Below are 17,425 nucleotides of genomic sequence, written 5' to 3'. Positions count from 1 at the left end.
CACAAGTTGGAAGCCAGCTTGGACAACTTAGGGAAACCTTGTCTCAAACTAAAAAAATTAAAAAGGCCGGGATTGTCACTCAGCACTGCCTACATTCAATCCCCATTACCACAAAAACAAACAAACAAACAAACCAAAAACCCCAAAACTGCTGAGACTGAGAAGTCCCAGATAAAATTCCCATTTGCAAGTGTGGAGAATGAGAGATTCTGAAACATTTTTCCACAGCAATAAAAACATCCTATAGTCCAGGTATAATAGGACTTCCTGCTTTTGCTGCTGGAAAATCATCTCAGTGATTCTGCTTTAGTTTAGCTCCTCAATCATTGTTCTTTAATTTTGGCTATTTCCTTTGTTTTCTGAGACAATCTAACTTCTTTGCTGCCCTCTAAATGTGCACCTTAAGTGAGTTTTGGGGAAAAGTTACCCATTTAGTACTGTAGAATTTTATAGTGTTCTTCCTATGTGTGCAACTCTGAATATCTAATGAACAGGCTCAAATGTGTGAGAAATTCCCCATCTCTCAAGTAAATCACAAATCTAGGGTTCCCAACTGGCTGTCTAGTGGCAATTCATGCAGCTGGGGTTGTTTTTCATTTTGAGCCTTTATGATTTGCAGTACTTAGGGTTTTGTGTGCACTGAGTCAGGTCCAAAGAAAGGGAAAAAGTATGGAGAAATTTTTCTACAAATTTTCACCAGCTGGGCTTCCACATTGAGACAAATACTCTCCTACAGGTTCTGAGGTTCCATCAGTGTGGCACATGCCCATATGTCACATCAGCACAGAGGAACAAAAATACTGCACCCAATTTTACAGCAGCCTCTTATTTGATAATATAGTTTCAATTTCCTCAGGGAGAGGAATTTCTGCTTTTCTCACAAGATTTTTTTGCATGATATGTGGGTCAAAAGCTCGAGAGTTTGAAAGAAGTTTTTACGTTGCAGAATCGATGCCATTTGTCTATGACTGCATCCTGAAGAGAAAACTCATTATGGAGCCATTTGGGCAGATTCTGATGGGCAGGTAAGTTACATCCCTGTGCAGGAAAGACCCTCAGCAACAGTAATGTGCTACTCTGAAAGGGGTTTATATTAGCATGTCAATTAATCTGCATTGTTATTTTAGAAAAAAATGTAAATTTTAACTGGGGAAGAAACATAGTATTTTTGATAATTGAATTCATTTCTGTTCAGAGCAGTTACTGCATTGTACATAGATGTGTTTGCTAAATTGAAGATGGAACGGTAATGATGGCCTTGAAATAAGTGATAGTATAGAATATTGTGACATAAATTATGCAGAACCTTAAGCTTTTATATACCATGTATGTCCCCAAAATGCAGGCAGCCACCAAATGGGAGGGATTATTTTTGAAGAAGTATTTTCCAAACAGTGGCACTTAATTAAATTTCTTTTGTCTCAAAATATATCCTTCTTTCAAGTCTTAATCTGAGTAAAGTTATGACTGCACATTTAGAGATTATAGAATTTTTTCTTTTACTGATATTACTCATAATTTGAAAAATCATATAATTAACAAAACTTTTGAGATAAAAGAACTGAGAGGAATAGTAAACAGCTGTTTTCTTGTGTTCAAAATACTGTAATATAAAAAATACAGTGGTTTTGACCATAATTAACTTCAGGTTGCTCAAGAGAATAAGAGAAAATTAGTTTATATTGTGAATATTCTTTTTTTATGCATAGTATATTTGAAATTGTTTTTTTTAAATCTAGGTACTTCTTATTAGAATAAATGACCAGTATTCAGCAATTGCTTTAAAAGTTTAAATTTTCTTCAGATATGTTTGGAATTAAAATATGCTTTGAATTTATCTAGAAGCAGAATGAACATCTTGGCATTATATCCATTTCTCTTTATTATTGTGCTAAAAATGAGCAATTATTGGTAACTTGTTTATTTCTGTTTTGGATAGGCCAATTAAAGTAACAGTTAATTGCTTCCTGCTCTTGTGTTTTTACAGTTAGATTTTATTGGCATTTGGGAGGAGCATGCCACTAAAAATTAAAGTCATAAATGTAGCCTTGTGGAGCTGCAAACTCCTGCAAAGAACATGAAACTTCGGAACCAGTGAGCACAGGGAGACAGACCCTCCTCAGAGAACTTTAACAGGGAAGAGAGGCAGATGTGTGACCAAGACCGGTGAGTGCTCCAGCCCACCTAGGAGACTGATTCTATGTGTTATTACTTTAGAATAATAGAGGCGGTATGATATGTTTTAAAGGGTCTGTCATTTTGCAGTCTGAAGACAAACCAAGTTTGCCTGGGAGCATCTTGCCTAAAATTTATCCTTTCCTTTTTTTAAAAAAAGGAAATAAGTTGAATGACCTTTAGCTTAGAAACCTGGAATAATGGTGTCAATTTTGCCAGTTTAGGCACTAAAACCCTATTGACCTCCCAAGGACTTTACCCCATCATAACTTTACTGCTCTTTTTAAATCATAGTTTTTGCTACTTGCAGGCCCACAGGCTTTTAAAAGCTCAGTATTACTGTGCTTTGTGGCACTCTTTAGAATCCAAGCAATATATCTTTGTCTCTCATATTAGAAGGTTACATGGCTGACCTTGTTAATTCTTTTGAGCAGAGTCCCTCTGTCAGTAAGATTTATCCTTTAGCTGTTGAGAACGGTCATGTCAATAAACAATTTTTAGGTGACCATGCTCTCAGCATTTAAGAGCTAAGTGATGCCATGTTAAATCTAATAGCTGGCCTGTCATGTGGCAAACTGTCTAAATGAGGATGGAGACAGAGGCTTTAATGGTGAAATCTCGCTCCCTTGTCAAGGGAAGCTCAAGCGATTTTAACACCAGTGGATCCCTTCAACTTTCACCACTTCTTCCCCGTAACACACCCGGAAGTTGAAAGGATTGGGAGATGTAAGATTTATGTCTGTCATCAAGTTTTTCCCCCCAGTTCTTTGTGTATCCATGGACTGCAGATCACATCTATGTTAAAATAATTTTACCGTACTTTCACATCTAACCATGTCTGAAATTCAAATGATAGTTTTTCACTTCTTACTCTACAAAATAAGGATTCTAACCAAAATTTGAGGAGAGAAACCAAAGCAATATGAGAACACAAATTTTGCTATTTGAAACAAATAAAAAATATTACAAATATAGTTTCTTGGAAGACTTCATTTTTTTAGCTAAAGCTCATATGTTTTACTCTAATGTTACAGACAAAATGTACCCTATAGAATTCTACCTCATTTCATATAAAATGATCCTTTATCATTGTACTGTGCCATTTTATGTATGAGAGTATAAAGGTAGAAAAATAAATGATTAAAATTCCAATTGGTAAATTAAAATAACCAGGATAAATAATACATGTATACTGATTTTTAATTTTAATTTAGGTAATTTCAAAATACTACCTTTTTCAGGACATTTTCTTTTTTTTTCTTTTCTATCATAAGTGTATGTCTTTTTTTTTTGTATTAAATTCTTTTATTGGTACATTGTAGGTATACAACACAATTACATTTCTCATTGGGAATTGTACCTTTACATGATGCATCTTGGTTCTTATTTTTTCCCCATTCCTAGCCCTCCCTTCACCCCCTCCACCCTTCCCTATTTACAAAGACTTTATTTCCATTTCTTCCATTTCTAATCATTTTTCCTTTCCCTTCTTTCCTTTCCCCTGCCCCTCCCACTACCCCTACCCCTTTGGACCTTTTCTTCCTATTTTGCATTATCGATTATTCATTCTCATCATTGGTACATTTTAGGTATACAATATGATGACATTCATCATTGGAAATTTGCACCTTTACATAATCTCTTTTGGTTCTTGTTTTTCACCTTTGCCGAGCCCTCCCTTCAACCCCTCCAGTCCTCCCTATTTACAAAGATTTTGTTCCTATTTTTCCATTTTCTCATATTAATCCCATTCCCTTCTATCCTTTCCCCTAACCCTCCCACTTCCTTCCCCTTTGCCCCTTTTCTTCCTATTTCACATTACCTATTATACATTTAGTCCTTATTTACACTTTCAGCTTCTCACACTAGAGAAACTATTTGGTATTTACACATGTGTGTCCTATTTATTTCACTTAAGAGTATTGTCTCAATGTGCATCCACTTAGCTATAAATGTCTCTAATTTCTCATTTTTTATGGTTGAGTAGTACTCCATTTTATATTAAAAAAACACATTTTCTTTATCCAGTCTCCAGTTGATGGGCATTTGGGCTGTTTCCAAGTTTTAGCTATTACAAACTGTGATGCTATGAACATGGTTGCACATATATCACTGTGGTATGATTCTTTTAATTCTTTGGGGAAGATCCCCAGCAGTGGAATAGTGGGGTCAAATGGGACTTCCAGTCCTAGTTCTTTGAGGTATCTCCATACTGATTTCCACAGTGCTTGCACCAGTCTACACTCCCACCAGCAGTGGAGCAGGGTTCCTCTTTCCCCACAGCCCCACCAGCATTTGTTATTGGTTGATTTCATGATAGCAGCCATTCTTTCTGGAGTGAAGTGGAATCTCAGCATTGTTTTCATTTGCATCTCTTGAATGACCAGTGATGCTGAACAGTTTTTCATGTATTTATTTGCTATTTCTACTTCTTTGTCTGAGAAGTGTCTGTTCATTTCAGATGCCCATTTTTGGATTGGGGAGGACATTTTCTATACTGTGGGTTTTGCTTGTTTTTGTTTTTGAGACAGTCTTGCTGTGTAGTTCGGACTGGCTTGAACTCACTGTGTACCCTATGTCGGCCTCCAACTCATGGAGATCCTCTGTCTCAGCCTCCCAAGAGCTGAAATTACAGGCATGTGCCACCACGTCCATCCAGGAAATTTTCCAAATAGAAAATACACACTCACACATAGACAAGCTTATATAATACAATTTGATATAATACATTTCATCGATAAAAATAAGTATACAGATTGTTTAGCCAAGTCTCAGACACACACATATGTGCACACACAAAAGTGAAAAACAACATATATAGATAGATCCAAAATTACTTAGTGAAGATTGAAATATAGAGCAACACATAACAATTTTATATTGTGGCATGAAGAATACATGGTTTTGACAATAATTTTTTACTTTTTACTGTAATAGGCAGAATTAGAAGATTAGTGTTTCACCTTTATATATGTGTGCAGAGGAGCTCCTCTCCAAAGATGGGCATATTTCATCTCCACATCCTGTAAAGGCTGGATACCATTATAAAGGATAATTACACAAGCACGTATCGTTAACTTTGCTAACCAATTGGTCCTAAATTAGAGATTCATCTGGATTTTCTGCTTGCACTCGGGCCCAGAGGTGGAAGAGGGAGTTGGAGAACAGACAGAGAGGGTGGGGTTGCTGCCTTTGAAGACAGGAGCGAGAGCTACAGGGAAGGGTGTTGCAGGTGCTCCATGGAGGAGCGAACAACCCGACCCTCTCCTCCAGCCTCCAGCTGAGCTCTGCGCTCTGGACCCTTCTTAGTCCAGGGGGACCCACTTCTCACTTTTGGCCCACAGACTGCAGGGTAATTAAACCACTTAAGCCACTAAGCTTTTGGTAACCACAGCAGCAATAGAACCCTAACACAGATTTGGGCTGTGCGTCCCTAAATTCTTCTGAAAACTCTACCCATGTCAATGTCTGTAGCCATTGTAGTTAGTAAACTAACTCCATGTGTTATAACAGAAAATCTTAAAAAGTTATAATTGTTTCCAGCCATGGCAAGCGATTCGATTACCTGTCAAATTAACATCAGCTACATCTAAGATTCGGGACACACAAAATTTTAGTAGGTATAAACTTCTAGCTATACTTTCTATGTAAGCTTTGGACACTGGAGATATTAACTGTCGTTCTATGTGAAGTTATGTGGTATTTCTAACTTTTTTACGAACTGAAACTTGTTTACGCTTAGTAATGTCTAACTCAAGTAACTCTCAATGCAATATTTGACATTTACTAATATTTCCGTTGTTTAGAAGAGAAATTTCTGCAATTTAACTGATGTCGGCAGAATTAGAATTAAAACAAAGCCATGGCATTCTGAAGGCTGACTCCACAAGCCTTGTGCACAGTTACCCAGCAGCTGTGACAAAGCTGTGACACAACCCTCAAACCTCGGTGGCTTATGCAGAAGTACTTACTTTCTCGCTTAGGTATCTTTAGGTCGGCTGCAGTTTGGCTGATCTGTGGTGGACGTATTTGATCTTAGCAAGGCTCAGGATTCGGGCCAAGTTTAAAACTGCTCAGCCGCCTTCTCCGCTCTGGGGACCAGCAGGTACTTAGGGTGTGTTGTTTGCCTAGGGGAAAGCAGAAGCCAAGAAGCTGTGCCAAACACACAAACACATTTTAAAACCATGTTTACGTTGCGTATGTTAGTATTTTATTGTCCAGGCGAGTCCCACGGTCAATGAGTCGTATCTACACTGCATCTTCTACTGTAAGTCATGTAAAGCCAGATGGCAAAATAATAGGGATGAGTGACACATCACAAAGAAGGAGTGAGGGACTGGGAACCATTACTGAATTTATCATGAACTGACATATAACTCCACTTCGACTTTTGGCATTTTAACTAACTGTTACACTTTTTCTGTGGTAGACGGATTGAATTCAAGGTCTTTTCCATGAGCTACATCCCCACTCTCTCACTCTCAGGCCCTTTGAGCCAAGGTAAGTTGCTCTGGTTGAACTCGAACTCGTGATTGTCCTGCCTCAGTCTCCCTGAGTACAGGGACCACAGGTGTGCACAACCATGCCCTTCTACGTCCTCTTAGTACTGACGGTTTGGTGATCTTTACGAGATTTCATTTCACTAATGAAAAGAAAGTCTTAAGCTAGACACTACAGATACCTACTCTAAGGTTCTCCTTTGTCAAATCTCACAGGACTGGAGCAGCCCAGATGTGTTCTGATAGTGACTTCTCCTGAGTCAGGGAAGATTGAGTGATCTCTTACTACACAGCTGCACATGTTCACTGTTGGTGATTGGGTTTAAATGTTAATTTATATCATTTATGTCATTCTGCCAAGCACGAAGAAAACTAGGAAAGCGTTTGAATGTTCTTATTGTGATCTTGTACTGAAAATTAAGCTGGACACCCTCTATATTTTATGTAACTCACGCTTTATGTTTCTCATAGGAAGAGTAATAATATACCTGACTTCTGTGCAGAAAAAAAGTGTTCAGGCAGCTATGCCCTGAGCTGGAAGAAAGGCCCTTAGGGAAACACTTAGCATGACAGTTAGAGAGAACCTCTTGTTTATTCTAAAAGCTGCTTTCGAGATTGTCTTTCCCGAATCATCCTTAACTCACGTGGTTGTAATGATAGACATTCTTAAATACTCACTGGAGCAAGCTGTTTGACTTTATTTCATCCCATTAATCCCGTTTTAGACACTTGAATTATGATAGGCAGGACTCTGTTTTATATGGAAGCTTCTAGAAATACTGTCTTTTGACATCATCTCTGAACTTGTATTATAGAAACAAAATGTTTCCTTTTACAAATTGTATAGAAAAGACAGAGTGCCACAGAGTGGTAAAACTGATTTTGTCTGAAAAGGTATCTTTCTTAATTTAATTCTAATTTTGATGCCATAATAGCATTGATCTTTGTAATAATCAAGATTTATAAATCTCACAGGTGTGACTGTATAGTAACAATAAAATAAGACTTTAGATGAATAAAATCATAGAAAACAATACAAGTAAATATGAAAATATTAAGTCTACTATCTTTAGTTTATCAATGAAGTTCTCCTAAATAAGAACAAAATTGTAGGAGTTTACAAAATATGCACACACATGCACACATCCTCAGATGGCACCATCTCCATTGCAAGTGTGTTCTGTAGAATCATAAAACAGCATCCTTTGAGGCAACTCTTGTTATAAGGCTTTTGGGATTTTTCCAAATAGAATAATGACATGGAGAAGTGGAATAAAATTACCCCAGAGCGCAAGCTGTCAGTGCCGGGCCTGGGGCAGCCTGTACTCTTTTAAAAGGCAGCACGAGGTGAGGTACTGTGCCCGTGACATTCCTTCATGGCCAGTGACCCTTCATGCTGTCCATGTTTTGAGGCAATCAGAGGCAAACCAGAAACCGTGAGAGCTTCCCCACTGCAGAACAGTGATCAGGGAAGAAACTGAAACTTTCTGTTGTTTTATTCATAAGGTGGTAGGTTGGTTTTATAAATAAGATTATTCAGAAAAATATTGATTTCTTTAATATTGGAAAATTTATGAAGTTAAAAACTTAGGTCATCTACAAACATTTTTTAAAATTTCACTTTAAATTTTTAGTATCATTGCAATTTTTATGGAAAAATTTCATGTGTTTCAATTGGCACAACTGGTTCAGCAGCTCTTTATAACCCTAAATGAAAGAACACAGATATCACATGCCAACCCCTTAATTTAAAATGGAAAACCCATATGTAATTTCTTAGAAATGATGTGATGTGAATCAAAGATATGACCCAAAATTGCAGAACTACTAGAATAAAGTATATGAAAAACTTTCTTAGGATTGGTCTTGGCAGAGATTTTTTTGGATATGATCCTAAAAGCAAAAGCAACAAAAGGAAAAATAAAGAAATGAGATCACACGAATTAAACAGCCTCTGTACAGCAACAGAAACATCAACAGAGGGAGGAAATATGTGCAAATTACATACCTGATAGAGGGCTAATATAAAACATAAATGAAGAACCCAACTCAATAGCAAGGAAACAAAGAGCTTTATTAAACAATGGTTAAAACAAGACATGTACATGGCAAGCAGTTGTATGGAAAATGCCCCCCATCCAGCAGGCATGAGATGTTTCACACCTATGTGTGAAGCAATGTTCAAGACAAAAGAGAAGAAGTATTGGTGAGGAAGTGCAGACAGGGAATTCTTGTACAATGTCGGTGAATGTGCTAGCTTTCCATCACTACCATGAGATACCTGAAGCAACTAATTTATAAAGAGCAAAAGATTACTTTGGCTTATAGTTTTGGAGGTTTCAGTTCATGGTTAAGTGGTCTCACCTCTTTGGACCTGAGGCAAAGCAAGTTGTCATGGAGGGATATGTGATAGAGTACACAGCTCACCTGATGAGCAGCGAACAAAGCAAAGGAGGACGGGCCAGCCTTCCACAACCCCTTTAAAGGCCAGTGCCTCGGGACTCCCCTCAGGCCCTGTCTCCTGAGGTTCATGACACAGCCAGCGAATCTCCTGCAGGCAACTCCTCCAGCACTGGAACCTTCAGGGGACATTCAAGCCCCAAAGGGAGCAGAAGGAGTGTAAATGAGCACTGCCATCATGGGAAACAACACGTAAGTACCCCAAATGAAAAATGGTTATAATATACATGATCCAACATTTTTACTGAGTACAAACTCAAAGGAATTAAAACTGTATGTCAAAGGGATAGCCACACTCCTGTGTTTATTGCAGCATTATTCACAGTGGCTATCAAGTCAACCTAAGTGTCTCCTAGTATATGAATGATAGGAAAATGTGATGCATATTATTATATATATTATTATATACATTATATATATTATTTAGCCATACAAAAGAAAATAAATCTTGCTATTTGTGACAATACAGCTGACCCTGAGGATGTTAAGCTAAGTGAACACAACCAAAGGCAGTCAAGCAGAGCATGCCCTGACTCCTGTGCAATTGAAGGACGCAGGAAACCTACTGTTGGGAAGTACGCGTGTGCTGGGGCTGGGGTGTGTGCTGGGGCTGGGGTGTGTGCAGGGTGAGATGTTGGTCAAAGGCAAGACATAGGAATGACACAAATGTCCTCACCAAAAGGTATTAAGTGTGTGAGGTGGTGCATATATTAATTAGCTTAGTTTTGTCATTACACACTGTATGGAATTACTGAAACTTTACATAGGACCCAGCAAATATATAATAAAATAAAAATCTAATGATAAAGCACATTAAATAAAAATATCAGCGTTGCACACTGCTGCTATTTATAAACAGAGACTTTTAAAGTTAGATGTGTAAATGAAAACTAGGAAAGTCCCGTGACCCAGGGTTACTTCCCAGCAGCGCCACTCTGACGGCGGCCTGGCTGCTGACCAGCCCACCCGGGTTGCCTCAGCCCTGCAAGAAGAGCATGGACAGCTGAGCAGACTGCAGCACCACTGCCTCAGGAGGTCTTACATCCATGCCAACACTCCCAGGAACTTGATTCATCACATCAGTTCTGTTCTTGAAAGCCTTGCTTGCTATAGAGTTTTTGTCCAGAGCCTATGAAACTTGTCTTTAAAAAGCACATACAGGCAGCAGCTGGACTGACCACTCAGTGCCTTTACTGCTGTCGGATCTTTAATTTCAATATGGTTGCTTTATTTACTTACTTTTGCTATGGTATTTTAAAGTTTGTTTTCATTATGGACAGCTCAATACCTACATTTGAACACCTTATTAAACTGTTTCTGCTTGGAGAAAGACATTTTCTAGTCAGGGAAGCTGCCTGGTGCTCTGGAAGCCTGGACAGGGTGACACTGAGGGGAAACACAGGGCAGCTGTTGAGGGAAGAGCTGGCAGAAGGAGTTGGGTTTAGCCTGGAAACACTTCCTGCTTCACATTCTCGGGCTACCAGCAAGCCTGACGGCCTGAAGTAGCTCCAAAAAGCCAGTTTTACAGGAAGAACAGCTGTTTATAACTTCACTTTAAATGCGTCAAGCCTGTTCCTAAATCATGATGGTCTCAAAGCCAGATTAAATATGGCTTCTCTTCTTTGAGAGACCCAAAATATAAACAAAGAGTGAAATGAAAGATAGATAACAGGAATTGGTGAGATAGATCTTTCTCCAACGGGAAGGGGATGGAGAGGGAGAGAACAGGAAGAGAAGGGATAAGAAGAGCGATGAAGGTGCGTTGGGCACATGCACTGCACACAAGGCCGGCAAACATCATGTGCTGCAATCACGCACTAATAAGAGGTAGCTACTAACACCAAATTTGGTTTTAAATAACTGTTTTCTAAAAGAATAGTCTTGCTAGTATTCCTTTCCTGAACATCTTCAATATGATAGTTGAGAAAAGTTTAAAATTGGTTATATAAAGTAACCCCCACCAGGTAGACAGTCTCCTAACTGAACACTTCCCCACAAGCTACACTGTAGCACTTACTCATATCTATCTAATTCAGCCTTCATCAACTAAACCAGAAAAAAAATCACATATCTCAGCTGAAATACAGAACTTCAATGCTAGATGAGGTGGAGTAATGAAGACATGGGATCCATTCTAAAAATAGCTTCTGCTACCACACTATATTTGAATATATTTGTGAAATGACAATTCTTTGCTCATCAGAAATCAAATAAATAGACCATGACTCTGAATTACTGAAGGAAAAAGCATCAGGTTATCTATAGAAATAAGTTATGAAGCATTCCCTAAGCACCTCACCACATATGAGTAGGCTGTGTGGATTGTCCCACGTATTTGGTCGTATATCCTTGCATTTTTATTAAACGTGTATGTGGCACCACTCTATGGCATGTACATCTCATGGTACTGGGGAGAAAGGGGTGAACAATACTGAGTAGCGCCTGATCATATGACACCTAGATAACTGCGTGTTGGGAGAGAAGAGATAATAAATAAGGAAATCTATAGATTTGGTAAAAAGTACTATCAATAGAATATTAAAAAAGTCCAACAGGTTAAAACTTTGAATGGCTTTTATTTTTGCAGGTTAATTTTAGGAGGAGAACTTGTGACAACTAAGGAAAGAAAAGGCCCAAATCCATGCAATTAGGAATGAAAAGGGTGAAATGACAACAGACCCAGCAGAAATCCAGAGGATCATCAATACCTACTTCCAGAACTTATACGCCAATAAGATGGAAAACACAGAAGAAATGGACAGATTCCTAGACACATATGAATTACCAAAGTTGAATGAAGAAGACCTAAAAATTCTGAACAACCCAATATCAACCAATGAAATTGAAAACATAATTAAAATTTACCAACTAAGAAAAGCCCGAGTCCTGAGGGCTTCACTGCTGAAATCTACAAGACATTTAGAGAGGAACTACTGCCACTACTTTTTAAACTCTTCATTGAAATTGAAAGGGAAGCAATACTCCTGAAATCACTCCTGGAAGCAAGCATCATCTTGATCCCCAAAGCAGAGAAAGACCCAAATGCAAAAGAGAACTATAGGCCAATCTCACTAATGAACATAGATGCAAAAATCCTTAATAAGATACTGGCAAATAGAATGCAGAAGATCATCAAGAAGATCATACACCCTGACCAAGTAGGATTCATCCCAGGGATGCAGGGATGGTTCAAATACTCAAATCAATCAATGTAATACACTATATCAATAGGGCCAAGGACAAAAACCATATGATCATCTCAATAGATGCAGAAAAAGCATTTGACAAAATCCAACACGCATTTCTGATAAAAACCCTACACAAAATTGGAATAGATGGTCTCTACCTCAATCTGATAAAAGCCATCTATGAAAAACCAACAGCCAATATCATACTAAATGGTCAAAAACTGAAATCTTTCACACTAAAATCAGGAACAAGACAAGGATGTCCACTATCACCACTCCTGTTCAATATAGTTTTGGAAAATTAGCCATGGCAATTAGACAAGAGAAAGAAATAAAAGGAATAAAGATAGGAAATGAAGAAGACACATTGTAATTCTTTGCAGATGACAAGATTCTCTATATAAAAGATCCCGAGAACTCCACCAAAAGTCTTCTTGACTTAATAACCAAATTTACTAGAGTAGCTGGACACAAGGTCAACACACAAAAATCAATAGCTACACAAACAACAGACAGGCTCACTGAGAAAGAAATGGGGCAAACAAGTCTTTTCACAATAACATCCAAAAAAACTGAAATACTTAGGTATCAACCTAACAAAAGAAATCAAAGACCTCTTCTCTGAAAACTATAGCACTCTGAAAAGAGAGATTGAAGATGATATCAGAAAATGGAAAGACATCCCTTACTCTTGGGTAGGGAGAATCAACATAGTAAAAATGGCCGTACTTCCAAAACTGCTATGTAGATCCAATGCAATCCCAATCGAAAATACAGCAGCATACTCCACAGACCTTGAGAAAACAATCCAAAAATTCATTTGGAAAAAGAAGAGACCTAGAATAGGAAAAGCAATTCTAGGCACCAGAGACATGGCAGGGGGTTTCACAACCCTCAACTTGAAATTATACTACAAAGCTACTGTGATAAAAGGGGCATGGTACTGGCAGAGAAACAGACCTGAGGACCAGTGGAACAGATTAGAAGATGCAGAAACAACTCCAGACATACTCAGCCACCTCATCTTTGAGAAAGGAACCCTCACTGGAGGAAAGATAGCCTCTTTAATAAATGGTGCTGGAAAACATGGGTTTCAACTTGGCAAAGATTAAAACTAGACCTATATCTCTCGCCATGCACTAAACTAAAATCGAAATGGATTAGAAATCTAAATATTAGAACAGAAACGCTGAACCAGCTGGAAGAGAGGTTAGGAAGAAGTCTTGAAGATATTGGTGTAGGAAAAGATTTTATGAACAAAACCTCAGTTGCCCATGAACTAGCACAAACAATCAACAAGTGGGATCTCTTCTTATTAAAAAGCTTCTACACAGCAAGAGAAGCCACTAACAGTGTGAAGAGACAACCCACAATGTGGGAAAAAATTTTCACCTGCTGTTCCTCAGACAGAGGTCTACTCTCTAGAATCTATGAAGAACTTTAAAAATTCAGACCTCCTAAATTTAAAGACCCAACGGGAAATGGGAAATCTGAGGTGAACAGCCATTTCTCAGACAAAGAGGTAGAAACAGTAAATAAACATGAAAAAATATTCAACATCACTGGTCATTTGAGAGATCCAGATGAAAACAACACTGAGATTCCACCTCACCCAGAAAGAATGGCTGCTATCCTGAAATCAACCAATAACAAATGCTGGCAGGGCTGTGAGGAAAGAGGAACCCTGCTCCACTGCTGGTAGTAGGGTTGGCTGGTTCAACCACTGTGGAAATCAGTATGGAGATTCCTCAAAGAACTAGGACTGGAAGTCCCATTTGACCCAACTATTCCCCTGCTGTGTATCTTCCCCAAAGAATTAAAAGAATCATACCACAGTGATATATGTGCACCCACGTTCATAGCAGCAAAATTTGTATTAGTAAAAACTTGGAAGCAACCCAATTGTCCATCAACTTGAGACTGGATAAAGAAAATGTGGTTTTTTTAAATAAAATGGAGTACTACTCAGCCATAAAAAATGAGAAATTAGAGACATTTATAGCTAAGTGGATGCACATGGAGGCAATACTCTTGAGTGAAATAAATAGGACACACAAGTCTAAATACCAAATAGTTTCTCTGGTGTGAGAACCTGAAAGTGTAAATAAGGACTAAAAGGTGTAATAGGTAATGTGAAATGGGAAGAAAAGGGACAAAGGGGAAGGGGAATTGGGATGGGTAGGGGAAAGGAAAAAAGGGAATGGAATTAATATTAGAAAATGAAAAAATGGAAACAAAGTCTTTGTAAATAGGGAGGATTGGAGGGATTGAAGGGAGGGCAGGGGAAGGGGGAAAAATAAGGACCAAGAGAGATTATGTAAAGGTGCAAATTTCCAATGATGATTGTTCCAATAAAATTAATTTTTAAAACTTCAAATGCCTGCAATTCCTGAAGCATCATTGTTCACTTATTATCCTACTGTTGGACATCTCAGAAGTATTTTTGCCCAAAACCCTCCATGGGAACCATCACAAAGAATCAACAACTGGAATCTCATCTCATTAAAAAGATTCTGTACAGCAAGAAAAACCACCAACAGAGTGAAAAGACATCCTATAGAGTGGGAAAAAAATTTTTGCCAGCTGTTCCTCAGACATAAGACTGATATCTTGAATAAAGTTTTTGTAAATATTTGTAGAAAGATTTTTATGTGAATATAAGTTTCCAGCTCCTTTGGGTGAAAAGCAAAGAAGAAGAAATTTGATTGTTGGATCAAAAGGTAGGAGTATGTTTAAATTTTCAAGAAACTGCTAAACTATCTTCTAATATGGCTATCTGATTTTTCACTTCTACCAGCAAAGAATGACAGACCGATATCTTTGTTAGTATTTGATATTATGAATTTTCCCGATTTTGACCATCTCATAAGTGTGCCATTTGCTGTTTTGAACAGTGTAATATTTGTTCCTAGTGTCCTTTTTGCTTTTACTTGTTTGGCTGGATGTGGATTCTCTGATGTTCTAGCACCCTTTTGTTAAAAGACAAAGCAAACAAACAAAGGCTAGGATTTCTCCTTTTTGTGCATTCAATTTTTATTGCTTTTGGATAAATACTGGACATAATCTGTTAGGTTTTTTCCCTAAGTAATTTTTGAGAGGATGCTAATGTAAAAGGCCTTTTGTTTTTGCTTTGGTATCCAATCGTTCATTGTTGGTGTAAAGAAAAGTGGTTAGATTTTGTATATTAACCTTGTATCTTATATCCTTACTAAAAATCATTTATTTTTTTCCAGAAATGTAAAAAATAACTTGTTTTTTTAAGCTAGATGTTCATTTAATCTTCAAAGAGAGTTTTATCTTTCTTTCTGATCTGTACCTTTTTATTTTCTTGTCTTATTGCATTGCTAAGATTTCCATTACAATGCTGAAAAGAAGTGGGAAGAAGAGACATTTTTAACTTTTCCTGATCCTAGTGAAAAGGATTCAATTTTCTCACCATCAAGTATTATGTGAGCTGTGTAGTTTTTTGGAGATTTTTTATAAAGTTCAGAAAGGTCATCTCTGTTCCTAGGGTACTGAGAGTTTTTATCATAAGGGACGTTGGATTTTGTGGGACCCTTTGCTTTATCTATTGGTATGATCATGTGGTTGTTCTTAACATGCTGATGGCCAGGTTGCATTACTTTCAGATACTGAGCAAGCCTTGCCCATCTGAGATAAATCCATTTGGCCGTGACTTTCAATAATTTTCATATATTACTGTGTTTATTTTGCTAATTTTTTAAAGGATTTTTGTTTCTGTATTCGTGAGAGATACTAGTCTGTATTTTCTCTTCCTCTTCTGATGTTCTTGTCTGATTTTTTCATCAGGGTAACAATAGCCTCATAGGATGAGTAAGAAAGTGTTCCCTCTGTCTCTGTCTCTATGCTTTAAAATATTTTGCAGGGACTGGTAGCATTTCTTCCAGAAAGTTATTAAAATTAGCTGGTGAATCCATCTGGGATTGTTGAAGGGTAATGAGGGGCTGTTGGTGTTGAATTCAGCTCTGCCTCCTTGATCTCCAGCGCGTGGATTCATTGTGATACTGCTAGCATCCTTCTGCCTTTGCACTTCTATCACTCTTTGCCTCTTGTAGTTTTATGCTTTCTTGTTATTTATCCATGTTAAGGGTCCTGTATTCTTGTAGAATTGTTCTTTTGTCATTAGGTAATGCTTCCTTTATTTGTGATAACTTCCTTGTTTGAGGTCTGCTCTGTCTGAAGGTAATGGAATTATGGCTGCTTTGTTTCCATTAGGGCTAATATGGTGTGTTTGCTTTCAAACTGCTGTACACAATACCCAGCACTCACAGTTTACAGGAGGAAAAGTTTAATTTAGCTTATGATTCCGCAGAATCCAGTCCAGAGCCCCGTGGCAGAAGGGCAGTAGAACAAGTCTTCACAGCGTAGTGCAGGGTGACAGCAGCAGAGAGTACTGGAAAGAGCCGAGCATAGGAACTCAAGGCCACACACTCTTGCCTGGTCCAGGACACCAGAGCTTGCTCCACTCAGCGGCAGACTGGTTCTGCATCCAGGGTAGTTGACACATCAGGACTAACCATTCCCTTTGGCATGTTGTTTCCCATCCACTTACTTTGACTCTGTCTTTGTATTTGAAGGATTCTATAAACAACATGCAGAGTAGACTTTTTAATCCCCACTGATAATCTGTCTTCTATTTTGTGCACTCAGGGCACTGATATATTTGGATTAATGTTTACTGTGTCTGGTGTAGAGGTTTCTGGTTACTACATTTGCCTATGCTCTTTGATTTTGTTCTTCTTTCTCTCAATTTGTATCTCTTCGAGTTTTAACTGAGACTTTTATGTGATTCTCCTTTTTTGACATATCAGTTATAATTCATACTTATCACCTTTTTTTAGTTGTTTAGAATTTGCTATACATATTCACAAGTAATTAAATTTCACTTGGAGGTAACAACATAGCACTTCTTTAGTTATACAAGTATCATGCAATAACAAAATTATCCTATACACATCGACTGACAACAAACTATCTTAATGTCTAAGAAATATTTTATTACTCATTCCTATTAGGAATAATTTTATAGGACACAGAATTCTAGATTTTTTCTCCCTTAATTTATTGAGTATTTTTCTTTAT

At 37.8% G+C, this 17,425-nt stretch overlaps 1 long non-coding RNA gene across 4 annotated transcripts in view; it reads left to right on the top strand.

Moving 5' to 3' along the window:
- The window catches only part of LOC106008023 (uncharacterized), a 31,386-nt gene extending 16,258 nt beyond the window's left edge, over positions 1-15,128 (top strand). The window contains exons 2-7 of one of the 4 annotated variants that reach the window (XR_002390512.2): positions 947-1,025; positions 1,988-2,166; positions 6,605-6,675; positions 9,232-9,326; positions 9,604-9,709; positions 11,722-15,128. This is a non-coding gene — a long non-coding RNA (uncharacterized LOC106008023). Of the gene's footprint in view, positions 1-946; positions 1,026-1,987; positions 2,167-6,604; positions 9,327-9,603; positions 9,710-11,721 lie in introns of all 4 variants that reach the window. The other 3 variants (XR_002390510.2, XR_015447001.1, XR_015447000.1) reach the window with 3 other exon arrangements.
- Positions 15,129-17,425: the final 2,297 nt, after the last annotated feature.

Source organism: Heterocephalus glaber, unplaced genomic scaffold (assembly GCF_053883595.1).
Source record: "Heterocephalus glaber isolate CG9 unplaced genomic scaffold, H.glaber_assembly_v1.0 deba00001737, whole genome shotgun sequence".
Taxonomy (NCBI): Eukaryota; Metazoa; Chordata; class Mammalia; order Rodentia; family Bathyergidae; genus Heterocephalus; species Heterocephalus glaber.
Note: the sequence above shows the minus strand (reverse complement) of the source record. Positions and strands in the feature narration are given on the sequence as shown.